The 24,401-nt window shown below is 42.2% G+C and overlaps 1 protein-coding gene across 2 annotated transcripts in view; it reads left to right on the top strand.

Moving 5' to 3' along the window:
• The first annotated feature begins 12,065 nt into the window (after positions 1-12,065).
• Positions 12,066-24,401, top strand: part of btbd10b (BTB (POZ) domain containing 10b) — an 88,842-nt gene continuing 76,506 nt past the window's right edge. Inside the window, exon 1 of one of the 2 annotated variants that reach the window (XM_060839019.1) lies at positions 12,066-12,135. The gene's annotated coding sequence lies outside the window, so the exon portion shown is untranslated. The remainder of the gene's footprint in view (positions 12,136-24,401) is intronic. The other variant, XM_060839021.1, reaches the window with a different exon arrangement.

The raw sequence follows: 24,401 nt of genomic DNA, 5'->3' as shown, positions 1-24,401 counted from the left end.
AGGTGCAATCCATCTTTCTTGTACAGGTCACTTCTACCCCAAAAGAGATTCCAATGATCCAAAAAAGTGAATCCTTCTCCCATACACCAGCTCCTCAGCCATGCATTTATCTGCTTCACCCTCCTATTCCTGCCCTCACTAGCTCGTAGCACTGGGAGTAATCCAGATATTACTACCCTTGAGGACCTCCTTTTTAACTTTCTGCCTAACTCTCTCTGTAATCTCCCTTCAGAACCTCAACCTTTTCCCTTCCTGTATCGTTGGTTCCAATGTGGACAATGACCACTTGCTGGCCCCTCTCCCCTGTGAGAACATTCTGCACCCTCTCTGAGACATCCTTAATCCTGGCACCAGGGAAACAACACATCATTCTGCTGTTTCTCTGCTGGCCACAGAAATGTCTGTCTGTACCTTGGACTACAGAATCCCCAAACACAATTGATCTCTTGGAAGCCAACATACCCTTCGTTGCATTAGAGCCAGTCTTAATACCAGAAACTTGGTGTTCGTGCTACGTTCGCCTGAGAATCCATCACCCCTATCTTTTTCAAAACAGCATACCTGTTTGAAATGGGTATATCCACAAAAGACTCCTGCCCTAGGTGCCTAGCTCTCTTACCCTTCATGGAGTTAACCCATCTATGTGACTGTATCTGAGACTTTCCCCCTTCCTATAACTGCCATCCATCACATGCTGTTGCTGTTGCAAATTCCTCATCGCTTCTATCCGTCTCTCCAACCGATCCACTTGATCTGATAAGATTCGCATCCAACAGCATTTATGGCAGATATAATCCGCAGTGACCCTTAAACTCTCTTTAAACTCCCACATCTGGCAAGAAGTACATATCACTGCAAAGGCCATTTTTGCTCCTTCACAATCTACAATCCCAGAAAACGACACCATCTTATTCCTCTATAAAACACTGCACCAGATTAAATTAATAGCCATGGCTTATATTTTAAGTTTAATCAAGAGACTTATCTCCAAAAACATATAATCAAGAGAGAACCCACTGTACTCACTAATATAGCCTTTCTCTTGGACAAACTTAAAACGAAAATTAACTTATCTGATTCTGTGCTGTGAACTTCGCCCAAACCTGTTCCTCCACGATTAGTTGTGAAATTCACTGTTTGTTAATTTTCCCAGACGCACTCCGATGTCCAGTGACACGTGAATTCAAAAACAGCAAAGGCAGTACTGCGCAGGTTCTCTCTCTCTCTCCTGCACTGTCCTGACCAAGTGCTTCCTTTGTCTGCTCTTCTCCCTTTTAAAACTGTTGTTGTTTTGACTTTTTTTTCCAAAGTTCCAAAACAATGCAACAGCATATAAAACAGTAATTGCTGCTCCTGGAATTCGATGAAATCACCTCCAGCACCTAAAATACCTCAAAAAAAGAGTACCGCTTTCAGCCAGAAATTTTCCTGTCCTCCATCTTGGATAACCCAGAATCCAGTACCTTACTTTTAAAAAAGTATAAAAATCTCTTTGTTTTAAGCCATGTGCGTAGCTTCTCTGAGTTACACAGAAGTGTTTAACCTCTGTGTTTCTGGACGATTTGTACCCGGCTGTATGAAGAAATAAAGAGTGAAGTCTTAAAGGACCAGACCGATTGTGGAACCGAGAGACTCCACCAGGGTCCAGATCTTCATCTAGACTCCGAGAGCATAAATCCAGAATCCATCGATCTTGGCCAGAATCCTAACATGCCTATTGTGGGAGTAAAAGGGAAAGTTTTTTGTAAATTACCCACATTTTGTCGCATCATTCCCATGTTTTAACTGTGTCAAGGACAATTGGATTCTTGCAATGGTCCATAACAGTCCTCATCTTGTCCACATTTGGGGCATTTTGTATGGGAGGCCTCGATGTCCAGCCAAATTGACTGTGGGTCCTGGCAAGCCCAATCAGCCACATTGGATAATAGGGAACTTAACTGATATTACTTAGAATCTGGGAAATCCACACACCCCCCAAATCCCTGCGGAAGCCGCAATTTGGGTCTTAATAAGGGGCTGTCTATGATGCAAGATAAAAGAAGCAAGGTAATTGTTAAGCCTCCGGTGCTTGCTTAGACAGCATCAAAGGGAGCAACTGCATGGAATATAATAAAAGAAGAAGAACATTCATTTTGACCAAAGCAATTCTACACAACCAGGATAACTGTACAAAGTTAGTTTCATATAACTGATCGAAGGCCAGGGTGATAAAAATGCCTAAATACAGAAATCCCTGTGGCCACCTGAAAGGAAATCAGATTCCACCTCCAAAGTAGGATGCTGCAATAAGACCCACCACATGCATGTCCTCCGACTTCATAAAATTGATTTTATACACCAAGAAAGAACCAAATTGATTAATCACTTAGATTAAACGTGTCACATATATCATCGGGTTAGCTAGAAAACAATGTTCTCTGCATAAAGGGTGATCTTATGCCCTCCTGATCCTACCTCCAGGGTAACTATATTAGGATCCCTCCGAATGGCCTCTGCCAATGGCTCAATCACCAATGTAAATAGCAATGGTGAAAGGGAGCACCCTTGTTGGCTGTCTCTACCAATACTAAAATTGTCAGATCTTATACTACTGTAAGAACCACTGCTTTATGGTCACTATATAACACTGCCACCCATCTGGCAAAGACCCCTCCAAGACCAAACCGTTCCAGGACATAAAAGAGGTACGGCCACTCCACCTGGTCAAATGCTTCCTTTGCATCCAGGGAGACTATCAAGCCCAGAATCACCCTTACTGGCATACCTGAACTATATTTAATATTTTTCCAAAACTATTAGAAGACCTGCGACCCTGAATAAAACCTGTCTGGTCCTCCCTTATGATGGAGGGCAAGACCTTCTCCAATCTCAGTGCCAGCATTTTTGAGAAAATTTTAAAATCCACATTTCACAATGATATGGACTCATACAAAGTACAATCCTCTGGGGCTTTCCCTCTCTTGAGAATCAGAGAAATATTTGCTTCTCTCAGAGAGGATGGGAGGCAGTCCTGACTGAAGGAATAATTGTACATTTCCAACATTGACCTGGGCTGCATGTTTGTAAACTCCTTATAAAACTCGCTCTGAAATCCATCTGGGCCAGGTGCTTTACCTCTCTGGAGCTGCCTCACCGTTACCTGTACTTCTTGAATTGTCAGAGGGGCATTCAAAAAAGATGCCTGCTCTAAAGTTACAAGGAGGCCCAAGGTCTTAAAAAAAGACTCCATCTTCGCCAATCTGTCCTCAGAGCTCTCTGACCAGTACAACTCAGAGTAGAACTTCCAGAATGCTGCGTTAATCTTTTTGGAATCGCAAGTGAGAGTACCAGCACACTCTCTACTGGATGTGATAGATTGGAGGGCACTCTTCTTTCCGGCCAGGTACACTAGATATCTCCCTGGTTTATCACCAAAGTCAAATAGCCTGTTTCACAAAGGAAATCTCCCTCTTTGCTGACTGGGTGAGTGCAGCATTCAAAGCAGCCCTGTAGGCTGTAATCCGCTGCAATTTGATTACATACGGTCTGTCAAAGTATGCCATCTCGGCTGCCTTCAGGCGGGCCTCAAGCATACACTGCTGCTCTCCCCTCTGCTGCCTCTGGGTTGCCGAGTAAGAAATAATCAAACCCCTTGCATAGGCCTTGGCAGTCTTCCAGAGCACCGATGGATTCCTGGCCGTACCCAAATTAATGCCCCCAAAAATTTTCAACTCCTGTGAAAAATACTCAGTAAACTTGCTATTCTTCAGGCGCAAATGATCCGTGTGCCAATGCCATGAGCCTGTCCCATCATCACAGGCCTTAACCTCCATATATGCTGCCGCATGATCAGAAATGGCAATGTTCCCAATTCTGCAGGACAGCACTGAATTCAACAAGGTCAATGAGGCAAAAAACATGTCAATCCTAGTGTAGCACTTATGTGGGTTAGAGAAAAGATAAAGTCCCTACCCGCGGGGTGAAGACATTTTCACACATCCACCAACCCCAGCTCTCGCAAGACTCCTAGGCATCATGTCTACCTTGGGATCCAAAAGCCAATTAAAGTCTTCCCCTATAATTGTATGACGTTACCCAAGAGCCATCAAACTGGAGAGCGCATCGTTAAAAAACTTGAGGGGGTGTTCTGGGAGACAATATACATTCAAAATCCCATACTCGTCTCCATGTATTAAACCACTCATATTCATTCTTACTTTAGTCTAACAGCTGAAATGGGAGATTCTTCTGGATGAGTATAGCAACTCCTCTATTTTTCAAGTTAAAGAATGAGAAAAATGCCTGACTGAACCCTCCCTTCTGTAACATTAAGTACTCCTTACCAGTTAGATATGTTTCTTGCAGCGAGGCTACATTGACCCTTTCTTTTCTAAGGCTTGAAAGGATCTTTATTGTCTTAATCAGTGAATGACTCCCTTTAACATTCCAGGTGCACTATTTAAATGAAGGGTTAGCTGTAGCCGTCCGAAATAGACCGTGATCCTCTGGGAAGAAGAACCCCACTCAGAGCATGCCAAGTGAAAGCAGTAAACAGTTTGTATAAACTTGAAAATACAACTACAAAAACTACCAAATCAACACTTCTAACAATTACTTCTACAATGAACCAACATATAACACAAATAAGAAGAGACTTTCCCCCTTGCCCAGAGGGGGCGCTCATACTACCCACTAACCCTCTGTGGCTCCTTCTAGCTGAAGCCACACCCCAAACCCAGGCAAAACAAAGTTTAACAAGTTACACGCATCTTATAACAAGAAAATTAAAACTGGGCACTCAACCCATCCCATCGATATTTTGACACTAGGCAATCCTAGTAAAAAACAAACCCTCCTCCTCCCCATCCCATAGTAAGAGAGAGAAACGGAAAGGGAATAATAGAAAAAAATAGGATAATGGGAGGGGTGAAAGAAGGGATCAGAGAGAAAGAGAAAAAAAGGGACCTCCACATATTAAAAAAAAGACCAGTTAAACGAGGCAAGCTGCAGAGAAAAAGAAGTGAACACTATTGTCCATATTATTTGAACCAGCCAGTTTATTTTAAGGTGTCCAGGAAGTCCTTTGCTTTTTCAGTGAGTCAAAATTAAACACTGACCCAGACATCTTATAGTATACTGAATATCCAAGTCCCTCAGCCTCCGTTTTGCCTCATCAAATGCCTTCCTCTTGTGGATCATGGCCACATGACTTGGAAAAACATAATTATTAATCCTTTGTATATCAGAATCTGTGGATCCTTCCCCACTGCTCTAGAAGCTTCTAACACCGTTTGCTTATCTCTAAAGTGCTGGAGTTGCAATAGGACCAGGCGGGGTCGCTGGACCGATCCAGGCCTGCACACTGCTACTCAGTGGGCCTGCTCGACCCACATGTGGCCCACCCTGACTTCCAGCTTCAAACACTGTGGGAGCCATTGCTCCAAGAAGCTTACTAGCTGGCTTTCTTCTTCCCTTTCTGGCAGCCTGATCAAGCAGATGTTCTTCCGACAGCCTCGATTTTTGAGGTCATCAACCTGATCTACTAAGGCCTGTACCTGCCGTCCAGGGCCTGGACCTGACCTACCAAGGATTCTACTGCAGTTTCAGAAGCCGTGGTCCTCTGCTCCACCTCCACCAGGCACTGCCCGAGACGCTGGAACTCCTGGTCATGCTTCTGCAGCATGGCCGAGATTGGTTCCAGCTTGGTCCAGGTCTCCTCCATCACTGAATCAATCTTCTCTCTGAGTTTCACGAACTCTGAAACCAGGCTCTGCTCCACAGAGAAGAGCCCTGGGGCCTTCGCAGAGACCAATGCTGCAGTCCTCAATTTCTCCTCACCACATAAACACAGTAACAACAAGAGCAGGTCAGAGGCTAGAAAACTGTAATAAGTGACTCACTCTCCAAAGTCTATCCAACATCGACGCTCAAGTTCAAACTTGACTGGATGAATCAGTTCTAGTGACACTCAAGAAGCTTGACACCATCTATCGCAAAGCAGTCTGCTTGATTGGCACCATATCCACAAACATTTAGCCACTCATCACCATTAGCTGCAGTGTTTACTATCTACAAGATGCAATTCACCAAAGTTCCTTCAACACCACATTCCAAACCCATTCTAGAAGGTCAATTCCCCGTCAAGCCACTCAACATCTTGACTTGGAGATATATACATTGCCACCCCTTCACTGTCATAGCATTGTGGGTTTATCAACAACACACAGATAGCAGTAGTTTAAAGACAGCTCATGACAACTTTCTCAAGGGAGCTAGGGACAGACAAAAAATTCAGGTCTAGCAGCCAATGCCCACTTCCCATGAGTGAACTTAAAAACTATGTTCCAGCTTTCTCTCCATGCCCCTTGTTGCCTTTAATATCTAAAAAAAATCAATCTCTTTCTTAAATACACACAGTGACCCAGCCTTCAAACCTTGCGTGGTAGTGAATTTCACAGATTAATTATCCACGGACTGAAGAAATGTTTCCCCATATCAGATCTGAATGGTATACTCCATATCCTGAGACTGTTATCCTGGTTCTAAACTCCCCAATCAGGGGATACATCCTTTCTGCACCTAGTCTGTCTAGCCCTGTTAGAATTTTATTCTTTTCAATCAGACCTCCTCTCATTTTTTCTAAACTCTTGAGCATATAGGTCCAGTTGAACCAACAGTCCTACCAACTGCAGTACCAGCCTGGTGAATCTTTGCTATACTGCCACTATGGCAAGGGTATCCTCTCTTAGGTAGGGTGACCCAGGTGTGTTCTTACCAGGGTCTGTACAACTGCACTAAGATGTCTTATTTCAAATCCTCTCGCAAAGAAGGCCAAACTACCATTTGCTTCCAAAATGTGTGCTTTACCTACCTATTTCCTTTCATTGACTGGTGCATAAGGACCCCAGGTCACTTTACACATTATATTTCCTATCACCATTTAAAAAATACTCTGCCTTTCCATTTGTCACAACGAAGACATGCATTCATACAGCATAGACACGGGCCCTTCAACTCAACATGTCTATGCTGACCAACAAACATTGAACTACACTAATCCCAATTACCTGCACTTGGTCATTAGCCTACAATGCCCTACAACTTTGCGTGCTCATCCAGATTCACTTTATACTGAATCTGCATGTGTTTGCCCACACATTCAACATGTCAAATTGTCCTGAAACATACTTGTATTCTCCATGCAGCTCACAACCCTGTTGTGATTGCAACATGGTTAGCCAGGTTGACCTCACAAAGTATGAGTTCCCTGATTGGGCCTGTTAATTTGGTCTAATCAGGAGTTCTGCCTGACAGATAAGTAGTGTCAGACATCTTGTTCAGTCTGAGAGCTGGCTCTGATGGAGCTGGAATTAGTGTCAAGGACGTAAATACGTGTAAATAAAGGGTGACTTGGTGATAGGATACAAACCTTGGTGGATGTATTTTAAATCCTACCTAGTTTTATATTATCAGCAAACATGAAAATATTATATTTGGTTCCCTCATCCAAATAGTTTAGCTATTATCGTGAATAGCTGGGGCCCAATTTCAGATCCTTGCAGTACACTATTAATCACTGCCTGCCATCTGCTAAAAGATATATTTATTTCTGTTCTCTCTTTCTGGTCAGTCAACCAATTCTTAATTCATGCCAGTATATTACTCCCAAACACTTAAATGTTAATTTTGTCTACTAGCCTCTTAAGGGGGACTTTACTCAAAGCCTCTTTCAATCCAAATCCATGTTGTTGGTTCTTCAAAATCTATTTCACCAATCACATCCTCAAACAATGTCAGAAGATCTGTTAAACATGATCTCGTTTTCATAATTCCATTCCTCACTGATTCTGCTTGATGGTCCTTGCCCCTGGTTGATTTGAAAAATGGATTGAGGAGCATGATGTTGTTGAACAACGTCACCAGCTTCAGATATACAGAGAACAAGTCCTCTCCTTGTACTCACAATACCTCCGTTGTTTCTGAATCAGGCTACTGCTGACGCAAAAACCTTTTGTCAGTGCCTCAAAGGTCTGCTGCAGACATCTTTGAACATTTTCCTAGTATTTCCCAAAGGCTTTCTCACATAGATCACCATCACAAATTTTGCTTTCTCACTCATATTGAACACCATGAACAGTTGTGCATCCTTAATCCAGTCTCTAATCACTGGATGACCATATGTTTTCCCTCAAATCTCTCTTGCTTCCTACTCATCAGCAAATAGCATGTCCAACTAGGAATACCGTTTCAATCCTCTGTATTGTCAAGGGAGTAAGTTTGTGGAACCTCTACCTGGTTTTGGCCTAAAGGTCCGATTTCATCTGCTGGTGCCTGAGCCTCCAATGGTACTGCAGCAGCTTTAGCCACCCTTATGGTCATTGCCAATCTCAACTCCTCCACCATCCGCCTTTGTCACGACCAGGCAACTTTCAACCTCAGCTGCCATGATGTGATAACTGTGTTTGGAATCCTGTCAAATATGCCAGAAATGTAACATGAGATTTTAAAATTCTCCATGCCCAAAGATCAAGCAGCAGAGACGTTTTATTCCACTGGTATCAAGCTATTATAAACATGAAGTGAAATTAAGGTTAAACAAGGAAGGCAAAGTACTTGCATTGAATTACAGCATTTATTTACTTCTGATTGAGGAACTCATTTGTCTATCTCATTTTCTCTCAGTGAGGCCTCCTTTTGATTTGGATATCCTTTTTTGCAGAGAAGGCCAACTCAACTGCTCCAGCTACCCTGCTCAGTCCTTGCTCAGGTTGATGGAAAACATTCAGCCTGGAGACCAGTTGCTTGTGGTGTGTCCAAGGAGCTGTTTTGGGACCACTGTTGTTTGTCATTTTATAAATGACTTAGACGCAGGCATAGGTGGATGAATTATTAAATTTGCAGATGACACTAAAGTTGGTGGAGTAGTGGACAGTGTGGAAGAATGTTACAGGTTGCAGGGGGACTTGGACAAACTGCAGAATTGGGTTGAGAGGTGGCAAATGGAGTTCAATGCAGCTAAATGTGAGGCAATGCACTTTAGGAAGAATAACAGGAAGGCAGAGTACTGGGTCAATGGAAAGATTCTTGGTAGTGTGGATGTGCAGCGGGATCTTGGAGTCCATGTACATAGATCCCTGGAAGTTGCCACCCAGGTTGATAGTGCTGTTAAGAAGGCTTCCGGTGTGTTAGGTTTTATTGGTAGAGGAATTGAGTTCCAGAGCCGCAATATCATGCTGCAACTATACAAAACGCTAGTACGGCCACACGTTGAATATTGTGTTCAGTTCTGGTCACCATATTTCGGGAAGGATGTGGAAGCATTGGAAAAGGTGCAGAGGAGAACTACCAGGGTGTTGCCTGGTCTGGAGGGAAGTTCTTAAGAGGTAAGACTGAGAGACTTGGGCCTGTTCTCATTGGAAAGAAGAAGGCTAAGAAAGGATTTGATAGAGACATATAAGATGACCAGAGGATTAGATAGGGTAAACAGTGAAAGTCTTTTTTCTAGGATGATGATGTCAGCATGTAGAAGGGCACATAATTACAAATTGAGGGGTAATAGATTTAAGACAGATGTCAGAGGCAGGTTCTTTACTCAGAGAGTGGTAAGAGCGTGAATTGCCCTACCTGCCAATGTAGTCAACTCAACCACATTAGGGAGATTTAAACAATCCTTGGATAAGCACATGGACGTTGATGGGATAGTGTAAGGGGACGAGCTGAGAATAGTTCACAGGTCAGTGCAACATCGAGGGCCGAAGGGCCCGTTCTGCGCGGTATTGTTCTATGTTCTAACCATCTGAACAGAAGAAACCCTGGCTCAAGCTGTAATGAAGTCAGGAAATGAGTGGCACTGCCAGAATGCAAACTGTGCAGCAGAGAGCAGGCTACTAATGAGTAATTCTGCTTGTTTATGCACCTTCCATCACTTTAGCTTTGAACTATTACAGGCTGATAAGGTGGCAATTGACTGGATTGAATTTGTCTTGCTTTTTGTATACAGGACACACATAGGTATTGTTCATATTGTCAGGAAGAGGTCAGTGTTATAGCTTTCCTGGAACAGCTTCGCTGGGGTTGTGGCAAATTCTAGAGAAAATTTTTCAATACGATTGCGAGAATGTTCTCAGAGTCCATGATCTTTGCTGTATCTAGTGCCTCCAACCATTTCTTGATCCCATATGAATTGTATTGACTGAAAATATTTAGACAAAACTAGTCATGACTAGACGTGGCAAGACTGCAGAGCTTAGGTCTGAGAGGAACAGTTTCCTCTGTTTAAACCAGGGAACACAATCTTAAAGTGAATTTATTCACAGGTAATGTCAAGTAGCATGTTTTCACACAAAATCAAGACACCTGTCCATCCAAAACCTGTTGAGGCTTAATGTCTTCTGAATATTTCAAAACCAAGACTGATATTTTTTTCGCCGAGTTATTAGGGATTGGGAACCAAGGTGAGAAAATAGAGATAAGATACAGATCAGGCGTGATTTAATTTAATGGATGAACAGTTTCAAGTATTAAAAAGCTTCTTCTTTGATAGGAGGTTGAAAAGTCTCCTGTTTCTGAGATTAAGTGTCTGAGTGTAATCATAATGGATAGAAATTGCTTCAGAGTAAAGGGTTAAAAATACTCTTAAGAATAGCCATTGATTGTGACCAATTTGAGTGATGTATTTGTGATGATGGATGAAGACAGAATGGGAGCCTGAATCTCTAAGGCTGCAAAAAGGTGTTCTCCCTTATCATGGCATGTAAACAGTTATGTTAAATAAAACTTGTCAATGTTCATTCACAATATAGAGATTGTCTTAATGCAATTCTGAAGACAAAATGCTCAAAAGTATTAAATAAAACAGTCTGAAGCAAACTTTGCAAGTGAATCCTGTCATTCTCCTGGCATTTTTACAATTATTCAGGGAGAATTCATTCTAAGATATTTACCTCTAATTTCAGCTATGTAAAACCATGAATTTTAACCCATGACTGGCAAGAAAGATTGAAAAAAAAACAGGTTAAGATCTTGAAATTCGTTATCCCTGAGGTAATATTCACCTCAACTCAGGGTCAAAAGTAATACCAAGATTGTGACAGTTGCCAGGAAGAGGGATGGATTTGTGAACAAAGTAAAGAGTTCATGTTCGGGTTTGGGAATACATCGAGGGATCCTGACAGTGGACAGAGTGCCTAGAGAAGGAATATGTAGAGCCAAGGCAATCGTTAACTCCAGGCCACGAATCTGATATAAGATCTCCTGATGAGATTCCTGTTAAAGTTGAGCAAGGACCAACTTAAGAGACAAAACACACAGCTTGCTGCTGACAAAATGTCAATATTACACCTTATCAGTGGAGGACGGTGGATAGAATGGGTGAAGTGGGGAAGGTAGAAGGAGTGTGACAGTCGAGTCTATTATGACAGTGGGTAGAACTAACTGTGCAGAATTCATTGTTTATCCTCTTCACTGTCCTCCCCCTCATGGAGACCTTGGCCTTCCTCTGGTTGCAATGTAGCCTTCTCCTCTTTCCCTCACTGTTTCACTCACTATGGTCCTTGATTGCAACCACAGACACTATTCCCACTCGTATGAGGGCTCAGACAGAAAGGTATGTGGTGAAATGAGGAAATACTTTTCACTCAACAAGTAGTTATGGAATGAAATGCACCACTTGGAACTGTGGAGGAGGCAGGTTCAACTGAGGCATTCAAGAGGACTTTGGGTGATTATGTGAATGGAAATAGGGTGCAAGGGTATGGGGTAAAGGTAGGAGGTTGGTACAAGGTATTAATGGTCATTGGACAAGCCAGTGCAGGCACAATGGGCCAAACATTCTACACTGATGTACTTTGTATGGTAATGATTTGCCTGCATTACACGCAGAACAATACTTTTCACTGTTTCTCAGTACATGTGGCAGCAATAAATTAAATCAATCAACGGCCTCCTTCTCACTAACAATCCAGGCAGCTCCAGATGCAAACCTGCTCCCGTTGGCGCTCGCTCCGCTACACGCGCAGGCGCAGTTCTGAGGGTTGGGGCGGCGGCGACGGTAATGCGCAGGCGCGCGACTCTCGCGAGAGTTTGTGAGCTCGGGGCCTGCGCTGATCTATCGGGGCCTGCGGTGGGAGTTAGTCCGAGAGTCGGAGCGGGCCGGTAAGTTTTGGCTGTCGGGGGCCCCTTTTGTCGCCTATAATTGGTGGTTGGGTTGGGGGTGAAGGAGAATCGCCGTTCCCCCGGCTTCAGCTTCCCCTTTCAGTAAGGCAGTGGGTGGGTTGTCTGTCTCCGGCCGCGGTCGGTTGCTCTCGGGGCCAGTCGTTGGGAGAGGTTTGGCGACGGTCAGATCCAACGGCTGCAGCGGCCGGGCGACTCTGGCTCGTCATCATGGAAAGGGCGAATCTCAGAATGAGAGTGAATAAGGACAGGAAGAATCCATTCGGCCCATTGGTACCCGTGCTAGCTTCTCAAGTGGGCTATCCAGTTCGTCCGATTCTTCTCTTTTACCACAACCTTGCAAGTGTTTCCGCTTCAGATGTTTGTCCAGTTATCTGTAGGTTTTACCCTGACGGCTGTGTTGTCTCTGGGCTGAAGGTCTAGACTAGGAAGGTACAGTTTCTGGATCGGGTTGGTTGGGGGAGTGGGGGGCAAACCATTTCGGACTGAGATGAGGCAGGTTTTCTTCAAGCAAATGGCTGCGAATGTTTCGTATACTCTACCCTGCTCTAACGTTGAATATGATGGAAGCTGAGCTGGACAGACGGGTGCTCTTTCAAGGAATTGAGGTTTGCAGGGAGCGAGCAGAAAAGTGGAGTTCAAGTGGAAGACTAGTCTCGAACGCATTGAATAATAGTGCCGGCTCAAGGGACTGTCTGGTCTATTTTGCTTCTGTGTCTAACATCCCTATTCCCTTCTGAATCTTCTGTAAGTTGCCTAAATCTTTAAGGCTGAAATGTCAGAAGCCCTAGGGGTATGTGGGAACTGTGAAGAGTTACTTAAAAGTTATGAAAGTGAACGGGGAGTATGAGAAAGCACCAAATAATCTAAAGTAAACACATAATATATATTTCAGGGAAAGAGTGGACTCATTGTGGACCTTAGTGACAAGCTGTGGATATAACCAGAAGATGTAGTTGAGTCTTAAATTCAAAGTCTCACAATACCAGGTTATGGCGCAACAGCTTCATTTGAAATCACAGGCTTTTGGAGTGCTGCCCTTTCGTTAAGTGAAGAAACAGTAGCCTGAAAGTTTGCAGTCCAACAGGTTTATTTGAAATCACAATGTGATATCATGTGACTTCTGACTTTGTCCACCACAGTCCAACATCATCACATCACGGCTACCATGAAATTTTGAATCATATTTTACATCTGAATGATAGAGCTGAATTATGCTTCTCAGGTCATACACTATCCATAGAACTTGGGCAAGTGGTTTGAGATATACTTGAACAAATCACAATTGAGAAGGAAAATGTTTAAGCAGACTTAAAATTGAGTAAACCCACAGACCTAGTTGAGATGTTTCTCAAGCTGTTGAAAGGTGATAAGGAAAAGACAGAGAAAAAAGACTCATGAGCCTGACATCGGTTCTGGGCATGTTGTTGGACGGAATCCTGAGGGACAGGGTTTACATGTATTTGGAAAGGCAAGGACTGATTAAGGATAGTCAGCATGGCTTTGAGAGAAGGAAATCCTGTCTTATGAATTTGATTGTGTTTTTGCTCTTTCATAACTATACCAGATCCATGAGTTGTACAGCATGGAAACAGACCCTTCGGTCCAACTTGTCCATGCTGACCAGATATCCGAACCTAATCTAGTCCCATTTGCCAGCACTTGGTCCATATCCGTCTAAACCCTTCCTAGTCATATACCCATCCAAATGCCTTTTAAATGTTGTAATTGTACCAGCTTCCACCACACCTCCAGCCTCAAACCTTCCAATCCTGGCAACACCCTCGTAAATCTTTTCTGAACTCTATCTAGTTTCACAACATCCTTCTGATATGATGGAGACCAGAATTACACTATTCCAAAAGTGGCCTAACCAATGTCCTGTATAGCCACGACATGACCTCCCAACTCCTACAATTGATGTTCTGACCAATGCATGAAAGCATACCAAATGCTTTCTTCGCTGTCATACCTACCTGCGACTCTGCTTTCAAGGAACTATGAACCTGCACTCAAGTCTCTTTGTGTTACAGCATGCCCCAGGATCTTGCTATTAAGTGTATAAATCCTGCCCTGATTTGTCTTTTCCAAAACGCAGCACCTCAAATTTAGCTAAATGAAACTCGATCTGCGATTCCTCAGCCTATTGGCTCAACGTATCAAATTATTCACAGATCCCTGAAGGTAGCAGAGTATGTGCATAAATTAGTCTAAGCAAATGGGACATTTGCTTTCATCCGTTGTGACATAGAATATATGAGCAAGAAGGAAATACTGGACTTATACAGAATGTTGGTTAGGTGGAGTACTATGTGCAGATCTGTTTACCTCACTTCAAGAAGGATGTGATAGAACTGGAGGGGATACCGAGGAGGTTCACCAGGATGTTGCCTGGGATGGAGCAGTTGAGTATAAGAAGAAATGAGATAAGTGTGGATTATTTTCTATAGAGCAAAGAAGGCTAAGAGGGGATATGATCGAGGGATGTGGACAGAGTGAATGGAGCAGCTGTTGCCCTTGCTTGAGGTGTCAACCCAAGAGGGCATAGTTTTAGGGCAGAGTGGATTTGGGGAAAATACTTTTTCATTCAGCGGGCAGGGGAATTTGCCATGCGCTGCCTGGGAAGGTAGTGGAAGCTGGAAACTTTGTAATCATTGGATGAACTTTTCAACTATTATAACATTCAAGGATATGGAATAAGTGCAAGAAATTGTGATTAGTGCATCTTTAGTTGTAGTCGTATCAGTGTAAACTCTGGGCTGAGTGGCCATTTCTGCGCTGTATGAATTTGAAAAAAGTTAAGATGGCGAATGGCTTTGGTGTTCTATGTATCTGATGCTCTTGTCCTTGATAGTAGGGCTTCATGGATTTGGAAGGTGCTGTCTGAGGAACCTGGTGAATTTCTGAATGGATGGTATGCAGTACTAATATTGAATACAAATGATGCAGGGAGTGGATGCTTGTGGGTGTGATGCTAGTCAAGAAGCTGCTTTGGTCTGGATTATTTGAAGCTTGTGTTGTCTGAATAAGCACAGCTCTAACAAGAGAGTATTCCATCATGCTTCTGATTTATCCTTTGCATTGGTTGATTGTTTAGTATGCTGTAGGGACAATTGAGGTGAGCTGTTTCCTGTAGGATTCCTAACATGTGAACTGCTCTTGTAGTCACAGTATTTATGAATCGTCCAGTTGAGTTTCTGGTCAAATAGGGAATGTGCACACACACAGACACACAATATTAATAGGGGGAGAGGTTCAGTGAGTGTTATGCCATTGAACATCAAGTGGCAATGGGGTCTTGTTGGAGATCATCTTTGGTGAATGTTACTTACCATTTCTCAGCCCAAATTTGATTGTCCAGTTCTTGCTGCATTTGAATGTGAACTGCATATTCCTCCTTTCTATCAGAGGGGAAATGAAGGAGGCAGAGTGATGGTTGGAAGCCTGTATCCAGAGCTATTCTGCAGGGTTTGGAGCTGGTATCCTTGCTGTTTCAGGTCTTCATTAACGATCTAGAAATGAATGAGAGGTTTCATCAGTCAGTTTGAGATGACAAAATTGCTGGTGTGGTAAATAGGAAGGAGGAAGCCCTTAGACTTCAAGGCAGCATAGCTGGGCTCATCAGAACAATAGCAAACAGAATTTAAGCTCAAAGTGAGAGATGATGAGCCATAAAAGACTTTAGTTTGGCCACAGCTGGAGCAATGTGTGCAGTTTTGATTGGCATCCTGTAGGGAGGATTTGATTGTGGAAGGGGATAAGAGGTTATTACTTTGGCTGGAATATTTCACCTGGGAGGGACTAGATAGACTGTGGTTGTCCTCCCTTGGAGCAGAGAAGGATGGTGGGTGGATGGAGGTAGGGGGGTGGTGGAGTTTGGTTCATTGAGGTATGCAGAATAATGAAGGGAGCAGGTAGGAATAATCATTTTCCCCTTCCCTTTCCCCAGTTTCCTTGGTTCCTAGATTTAAGGTAAATGCAAAGACATTTAGAGGGGATTAAAAAAAAGAATTGTTTCACCCAGTGGGTCTGGGTGTCTAGAACTCGGTGTGAACCATCACAGTATTTAAGTATTCAGGTGATCTCTTAAAGCACCGTAACACAAAAGGCTACAGGCCAAGTGCTGAAAAATGGGTCTGTATTAGGTAAAGTAGATACTGACCAGCATAGCCACGGGTATGTTGAGGGCCGTCCTATAGTGTTGGTAAACTCTGATTCTGTAAGAAAAATAGAGAATGCTGGAGAAACTCCGGTCTGGCAGCATCTTTGAAGAGAGAAACCGAGTTAATGTTTTGAGTGCAATTTCACTTGCAATTTTCCATAAGACCTCCGTCTTTGACCAAGATTTTAGGAACTTGTGCAAACATCTCCTTCTAAGGACTAGGTGTCTGATTTTTGTCTGATAATTGTTTCTGGAACGTCATGTTAAATATTTTCAACATAGATGCAAATTGCTAAAGCAAGTCAAGGGGTAGGAGGGCATTCTAAGAGCAACACTAGGCATATCTGAAAATGAAATGTCAACCGAGTAAAGTTAGAACTTGTTGCCAAACCTCAAGTGATAAACCAGGCTTAGTGAATTCACACTCAACAGATCAGACCTAAAACCTGCAATCCTGCCTCATCAGTCGTGAATGGTGGTGAAAAATAAAAATAAATTTCTAGAGGAGCAAGCTCCACAAATACCTGCATCCTCAATGATGAGGGAGCCCAGTACATTTAGTGCAAAATATAAGGCTGAAGCATTTGCAACAATCTTTAGCTGGGAATGTCAAGTGGATGATCCATCTGTATCTCCTATGAAGGGCCACAGCATCATAAATGCCAGTCCTCAGTTAATTCTATTCACTCCACGTCATTTCAAGAAATAGTTGAAGGCATTGTATACTGGATATGAATCCTGACAAAATTGTAGCAATAATACTGACCTGTATTTCAGAACTTGGTGTTGCCCTAGCCTATTTGTTCCAATGCAAGAGCGACACTAGCAACTACCCAACAAAGTGGAAAATGGCTTTTGTGTGTCCTGTACACACAGGATGAATCCAACCCAGTCAGGAACGACACTTGTCTACTCTTGATTATAGGAACAGTGATGGAAGATGTTATCAGGTATCACCTGTTAATCACCCAAGGCATAGTTTGGGTTCTGCCAGGTCTAACCTCTACTTTTGACCTCACTATGGCCTTGGTTAAAACATGATCAAAAGAATTCCACAGAATGACAGTGACTACCTTTTGATATTAAGGCCGTATTTGATCAAGTGTGCCATCAAGGAGCCCGAGCGCAACTAGAGCTGATGTGAATTTGAGAAAACTGTCTGCTAGTCATACACCACACAGGAATGTGGTTGTTGTCATTGAGGTCAGTCATTTCAACTCCAAGACATCTCTGCAGGAGTTCCTTGAAGTAGTAGAGCACTGGGTCCAACCATCTTTCACTACGTCATGAGTGACCTTCCTTACAACATAAGGTCAGAAGTGAGGATGTTCACTGATAAATGCACAATATACAGCACCATTCACAGCTCTTCAGATACTGAAGCAGCCCATGTCCAATTGCAGTAATATTCAGTTTTAGGCTGACCAGTTGCAAGTGTCATTCATGCCACATTAGTAAAGATGATCTCCAACCAGAAAGAGCATAATCATCACCTCCTGACATTCAATTACATATTATCACTGAATCTCTCGCTATCAACATCCTGGGTTAAAACTGACCAGAAGTTGAACTAGAAGAGCAGGATGGAGATTAGGAATCCTGCAGCAAGTAACTCACTTTTCTGATTTTCCTAATTTTTGGCCATCATCTACAAAGCTCAAGACAGGAGTATGATGAAATGCTGTCCACTTAACTGGGTGAGTGTAGGTCCAACAATACTCAAAAAATTTGACGCCATCCAGGGCAAGGTAGACTGCTCGATTTGGTACCATATCCATATATATCCACTCCCTCTGTGACCAATGTTTAGTATTGGCAATGTGTACTATTTACAAGATGCTCTGCATAAAATCACCAATGCTCCATAAACAGCACCTTTCAAATACCCACCATTTCCACTGAGCAGGACAAGGGCAGTAGATATATGGGAACACCACCTACAAGTTTCCTTCCAAGCTACTCGCCATCCTGATATGGAAATGTACTGTGTCAAAATGCTGGAATGCCTTTGCTAATGGCATTGTGAGAGGACTTTCATAATGGACTGCAGTTCAAGAAACTTCTCGCTACCACCTTCTCAAGGGCAGCAAAGGATTGGCAATAAATAATATCTAAGCCAACAGTGCCCACATGCCATCAGTGAAGGAATTTTTTTTCGTTGCCTATTATTTACGAAGCTGGAATATCACATTTAAAATGTTTCCCAGAATTTTTCGGTTGTGCAGTTTGCTACACCATGTTGCAATAGTTTATCCACAAAGGATAGCAATGCAAGATGTAGCCTTATTTTAGTCAACTTTAAATTGTTTATAAGCCTCCTCTATTGTGAAATATTTGCTTATCAACAAAAGGGATTCCTCATGGCCATTCGGGAAACTTCAGAAGCTGAAGCAGCCATATGTATTCTTTTAATCCGTGAAGCATGCAAAAACGCATGTTGTGCCTCTATTTTGTCCTTGTATGATAGTTCCTTGTGAAATATGTTGTAATTCTTTCCATTCAGAAACAGCTAATACTTGCACTATTCTGGCATGTTTAATGAAAAGAGAACCTTTAGTGTTCCTGAGCAACATTGTCCAATGTTTCTGCGCGATGTTCCATATTTCAATCTTCTCTCACTTATGGAGCTGGTGACAGACTTCAGAAAGATGAAATTTGGCAAACGATGTGAATTTCAAAAATAAAATTTTAACTCACTAAGTTGATTTAAGTAAATGAGTCATTAATAAAATTGGCCATCAAAAAGTGCGAGGCTTCAGAGCTAATTAATGCAACTTTTTGTTTGTTGCACCTTGGTTAAGAAGCAGAGCGAGAAGGAGTCAGATTCAACTCGAAGTCGTGATCACTAGGCAAGGGATTTGGGACTGTGCTAAGTCATGTTTAACTAACATTGACCCTGCGCTCACCTCTGCACATTTGGAGCTGGCCTCCAGAATTCATGCAAATGAGGAACTTTCAGTCTTTCCTCACCGGCCTGCATTGTGGATATGTTTTTTGGGGATGAGGGGGAGGAGGAAGGCAAAGTTGGGTGAGTCACATTCACTCAGTCTCAGGACATGCATGCACTTTGCCTTCCCCTCCTCCCTCCATATATCTTCTCTTATTCAGTATCTCACTCTGTGGCTTACGTTTTCTCTCAGTGTCTCATTCCCACTCTCTCATCTTTTGTGCTCTCACCCTTGCTCTCATACTCTGTCATTTCATCCCACAAATTGGCTTATTCTCCCCAACACGTGCACTCGGATGCCTATGCACAAGTGTACTCTCCTGTTCCTTCCCTCGCCAGTCATAGGCCACTTGTTTGACCAGCCTACTTGCGATTCATGAAAGCATCTGATGCCATGTTAAAGATGTCATTGAAAGGTAATCTATCTCCTCAAATAATCAGGAGCATGCAAAGAGGGAGGTAGTGAACAAAGGGAATTGTAGTTGCATGAAATTTGGCTGAAGGTGTAGGTGCTGATAGTGTTATGAGAGGTGGGGGGAAAGATGTCAGAAGACAGGAGTTCAAGATTGAAGAAAACTTTCATGCTGGAAGGGGTGAGTCAGGTTGGATTTTTTAAAAAAAGGACAGAACTTTAATCTGAGGTGGGTTTTTTTGGACTTGTCGGAATAGACGTGGATAGCAAAGTTTTGAACTGGCAACAGTTCATGTAGTTTTTGAGGATCGCAAACTGAATATTGATATTGGAAGTATTTGGACAAATTAGCAGTACTTGGGGCGATTTGGAGCAGAGGCACTTAACAGTTTAGAGATGAAAGTAGGTGTTGTTTGTGTATAGGAATTGATGATTGATCAAGAAATTAGGGGGGTCTGAGTATCAACACAAACATGGGCATTCCTCATGTCAAAGTTTGAACTTTGCAATACATTTTTGAGAAATTTAGTTTGAAGTGTTTTCTTTTTAAAGCTTAACTCTTAACTGCCCTCTGGCCAATTAGGGATAGGCAGTAAATGTTGGCCCAGCAGCAGCACCCGTATCCTGTGAACGAATAAAACACAAACTCAATCTTAGTTTTAGATTAGTGTTATGAAATTGAGTTGGCCTGTGATCTTGGTGCTGTCGGTATAGTTTGCTCAAAGTAGTGACCGAGCATTACACAGGTGTTTACTGTTGGTGGAGAAACACAAGATTCCAACGTGACATTTCATCTGTTGTGAGGAACTGGTTGGAAGAGAGGAATTGTTGATTCCTCCCAATTGGCTCTGAGGTGGTGTTTTGAAATAAAATGGGTTGGGAGAAACTACCAGAGGCTTACCCTGAGAAATTAATAATTTTTATAGAATGGTCTTGTTGGTTTGCAAATATCTCAAATTAATTTTTCTGAATGATTGTCACTGCAGCAAGGTGTTTCATTATTCAGATACTGAAATTCTAGCGCAGCAAATGCCAATTAAAGTATTGGCCTACTGTGAAGCCCTATCTTTAACAATGTTGTGAAACTTGAAAGGGGTCAGAAATTCACAAGAATGTTGCCAGAGTTGGAGGATTTGAGCTATAGGGAGAGCTTGAATAGACAGGGGATGTTTTCCCTGGTGTGTCAAAGGCTGAGGGGTGCCTTTTATAAAGTCATGAGGGGCATGCGTAAGGTAAATAGACAAGGTCTTTTCCCTGGGGTGGGAGATTCCAGAACTAGAGGATGTAGGTTTGGGGTGAGAGGGGAAAGATATAAAACTTTTTTTGTGCATGAGGTGGTGTGTGTGGGGGGAATGGGCAACCAGAGGAAGTGATGGAGGCTGGTACAATTGCAACATTTAAAAGGCATTTGGGTGGGTATATGAATAGGAAGGGTTTGGAGGGATATGGTCGGGTGCTGGCAAGTGGGACTAGATTGGGTTGGAATATCTGGTTGGCATGGACGAGTTGGACCAAAGGGTCTGTTTCTGTGCTGTACGTCTCTATGGCTCTATATCTTTAGCTACTTGGTTATTAGATGCTCCTGGATTTTAATGTGGTTAAGGGCAAACATGCTTCCGTTGAGTGTTTGCAGTTTGAGCAGCTTTGGCTCAGAGTTCATAAGCTGGAGGCTGAGGTACAGACACCATGACGCATGGTAGGGGAAAGGTTATCTGCACATTTTATTCTAGGAGGCACTCTCACCCTTTAGGCTAAGTTCTTCTGATTTGATTATCAGAGTAAGGATGGTATGAATGCAAATCAGGCAGGTGAGAGAGACCAAAAGACGGGGGGAATACTGAAGCCTTGGTCTTCGCAATTATTCAATAGGTTTGAAGTTCTTTCAGTTTATGTGAATGAGGGCTGTAGGGTAGATGAGCAAACTGAGCATGGCACTGGTAGGAAGCCATTTAACTGTGGGGAACAAAATGGAATGTCATTTTTTTTTTAGGTCAATTTGTAAAGGAGATTGACACTTTTTGTAGTACAGAGTGAGTCTAGATGGTTCTTTTGCATGACTGGTTCCACTGTTGGAGGCATCTATTCAGGGCTGGTGAATTCAGGCCTTAAAATAGCAGAGCAAGTTCCAGTGTTGTCGTCCATGTAGTTACCTATGATATAGGCACAGCAAGAAATAATGTTTTATGTGATCAGTATGAGGAACTGGGCACAATTAAGAAGTAGAACTTGAAAGATGATCATCAAATCTCTGGATTAATATGCAGTCAATATATTGCATTGAGAAAGAAACATTGCAAGGGAAGCCCTGTCATCTGTGGTTAACTAAGAAATTAAAGATAGTATCACGCTTTTCTAGAAAAGCATATAATTAGAAAAAATGGAGTGGGAATACAGGAGAAAGCTAGCTGCAAATATAGAAGCAGGTAGAGTGTTTTCTTTACTAAATTATCAAAGCAGTTTACACAGTAAGCGTTGGTCCTGTTGAAAGTGAGTCTGGGGAACTCGACGGACATGAGATGGAAAATGAATTATGTTGATATTTTGTATCCATGTTCACTACAGATGATACAAGTGACATTCCAGAAATAGCTGTAACCCAGGAGGGAAGAGAGGGGGGAGCTCTAAATTACAATCAGGGAAGTGGAACTGAGCAAATTATGACACTGTGGGCTGCTAAATCCCTTGAGTCCTGAAGAACTTCATTCTAGTCTTTAAAGAAATGATCAGTGAGTGAGTTCTTCCATTAGGTTTATTTTTTCCAAATTTCTTAAGAGTTCGGTAAGGTGCCATTGGATTGGAAAACATCAAATGCAACCCCTCCGTTCAAAAAGGAAGGGACATAGAAAGCTGTAACCACAAATCAGTTGGCTTAGCATCTCCCAGTGAAGTTGAGAAACTACTATTAGTTAAATTTATAACTATTATAGTTAGAAAAGTTAGTCAGGTGAGGTGATATGGTCCTATGGGACCATAGGCTGCTGTATCATTAGAAATAGCTGACTAGTGATTGTTTAGCCTGCAGGCAAAGGGAGAGGTCAAGAATGAGGGCCCTTCATGGTAGCTTTAGCCATTGTGGGAATTGAAGCATTCACTCTGAAACCTGCCATCCAATCATCTGAGTTAAATGACCACAACAGAAGATCAGACAAAGCAAACGTGGTTGTGTGGGAAAAAAAATGTTTCATTACCTGCTGCGATTCTTTGAGGAAGCACGTGGGCTGTGAATAAAGTGTGGAAGCATTGTATCACTAAATTTGCAGAAGGCATTTGATAGGGTTCCACATCAAAGGATGGTACAGACAATTTGAATGTGGTGTAGTTGGTAACATTGGCATCTATAGAAGTTTAGGTAAAAACAAGGACTGCAGAAGTTTGGCTAGCTGACAGGAGGTTGACATAAATGGGTCATTTTCTGGTTGACAAGACAACAAGGATTAGTGCCGGTGTCTCAATATTTTTGAAATTATAATTGGTGAAGGGACTGAATTATAGTTCCTACATTTTGGTACAGGTCAGGAAGTAAGTTGTGAAGTGGCAATGAGACAACAAAAATTGTAAATAGTTAAGTAAGTGAGCAAAGATCTGGCATATTGAGTATCAGTGGGACAATGTGAAATGCTTCATTTGGGTAGGAAGAATAAAAAAAATGTAAATGGTGGAGAAATTACAAAGCTCTGACATGCAAATGAATTTGGAGTGTCCTAGTGCATGAACTGCAAAAGGTTAGTATGAAGATATAGCAAGTTTTTAGGAAAGCTGATAAAATATTATTGTTTATTGAGAGGAGATTTGTAAAATTCAGGAAGATTATGCTTCAGTTGGATCAGACATTGAGACCATATCAGGCGTGGTATTCGTCTTTAATTAAAGAAGGATGTAAATGTGTTGGCAGCAATTCAGAGAAGGTTCCCCAGAACAATACCTGTAATGTGTATGTTTTATGTGGAAAGGGTAGTCGGGATGTCTTTTTTTTGCTGGAGTTTAGAAGTCCAAAGATTAACGTGGTTGAAATATATAAAATCTTAAGGGGTCTTTATAGTGAATGTAAGGATAAGTCCTCTTCTCAGAGAATCAAGGGGTCGAGAATTGAAAATAAGTGCCATTTATGACAGCGATAGGGTTTTCTTTTTTGTCTTATGAATCTTTTGGAATTGTTCTTCTGAAGGTGGTAGACATTATGTGGAGGTGTTGGTGTTGGACTGTTAAAGTTAAAGATCACTTCACACCAGGTTATAGCCCAGGAGGCTTATTTGGAAGTATCCTCATCAGGTAGCTGGTGGGACAGGATCATAGGGCACAGAATTTATAATCAAAGAACAAAGTGTCATACAACTGATATGATGTATTGAACAAATCTAGATTGCTGTTAAGTCTTTAATCACTCAGAATGGGTTGCAGGTTTCGATTCATTTGTATGTAAATTCCAGAGCATCTTTTAAGTCACATTCCTGAGCTAACTTATGGTTTTATTTTGAAAAAAGTGACATCTCCGCTCCAACAATGCATTAATGTCTTGAGCTTAGAGTCTATCTGTATTCCAATCTTTAATCGGACCAGTTCTATTTTCAAAGTAAGAAATTGTCACATTGACTAACTGCCTACAAATTGTGATTTTTGAACAAAATAGAATGTATTTTCAAATAGAATTTTCAAATGAATTTTTTTAAATGCGGAGGGAAGTGGATTTTTGATAAAGAGGGTGAAAAGTTATCAAGGCAGGTGGGAAT

This window comes from Hemiscyllium ocellatum, chromosome 18 (assembly GCF_020745735.1).
Source record: "Hemiscyllium ocellatum isolate sHemOce1 chromosome 18, sHemOce1.pat.X.cur, whole genome shotgun sequence".
Taxonomy (NCBI): domain Eukaryota; kingdom Metazoa; phylum Chordata; class Chondrichthyes; order Orectolobiformes; family Hemiscylliidae; genus Hemiscyllium; species Hemiscyllium ocellatum.
This window is presented reverse-complemented; position numbering and strand designations above follow the sequence as displayed.